Genomic DNA, 1,021 nt, shown 5'->3' on the forward strand with positions numbered 1-1,021 from the left:
TAACAGGAGAAAGTTTTGTTCCTCACTCTGCTTCTTACTAAACATATTAACTAGGAATATATCCACATTCATTAAATACAGTTAATTGTATGTTTATTATGGAGTAATAACATACTCTGTTTTTTAGAAAAATTATTTGTTGAATCCAATGTGAATTTAGGTTTTATAAATAAACTTAATGACTTTTTAATCCATTTTTTATTATTTAACCAACCAAAAAAATAAAAGAAGGGAAAATAATAGAGTCAGCTGGTCATTTCAGATTGGCTTACAGCTCACATTTCTCCCATTTAGAATTGGGAGAAAATTGAATAATTAAATAATCATTCTAAAGTACCCAATCTATTCATTCAGTCTTAAAATGATTTATATCAGTAATGGGTAACTAGATGAATTGAAGACATATTGGAAGTGAAGAGAGGGACTGAATTTTTTTTTTAATATATTTGTATTGATCTCAGAAAGGAAGAGAGAGGGAGATAGAAACATCAGTGATGAGAGAGAATCATTGATTGGCTGCCTCTTGCACACCCCACACTGAGGCTCAAGTCCTCAACTGGCATGTGCCCTGACCGGGAACTGAACCAAGACCTCCTGGGTCATAGGTCAATGCTCAACCACTGAGCAACACCGACCGGCCAAGGGACTGAATATTCAAACACATTTTTAACAATATGTAGCAAGTATGAGACAGCGGAAGAGGTTATTATATAACTTCATCAAAATATTCGATTTTGAAGGAACAATATCATAAATTGTAAAATATTTTGAACTTAAATAATCTGCACTTGATCTTAGCCAAAAGGCCGAGAAGCGATGGCACTTAACTAATCTGATATACAGACAGCATTTACTAACAGACTTGTCCCATATTGATTTTGAAATAATTATGTATGATCATCATAATACTGACTGCTACATAATGCTGTCAGGCACAGTATGACACTGAACAACAAAAATGACAATCACAATAATTAGAATTCAGAATTATATATCAAAAATAGAATTACAATCCAGCCAC

The 1,021-nt window shown here is 32.8% G+C and overlaps 1 pseudogene; it reads right to left on the reverse strand.

The window, feature by feature from the left end:
• Nucleotides 1-697: 697 nt before the first annotated feature.
• On the reverse strand, nucleotides 698-818 carry LOC139007702 (U2 spliceosomal RNA; annotated as a pseudogene).
• Nucleotides 819-1,021: the final 203 nt, after the last annotated feature.

Source organism: Myotis yumanensis, unplaced genomic scaffold, assembly GCF_028538775.1.
Source record: "Myotis yumanensis isolate MYYU_CA2020_CCGP unplaced genomic scaffold, mMyoYum1.0.hap1 SCAF_3, whole genome shotgun sequence".
Lineage (NCBI taxonomy): Eukaryota > Metazoa > Chordata > Mammalia > Chiroptera > Vespertilionidae > Myotis > Myotis yumanensis.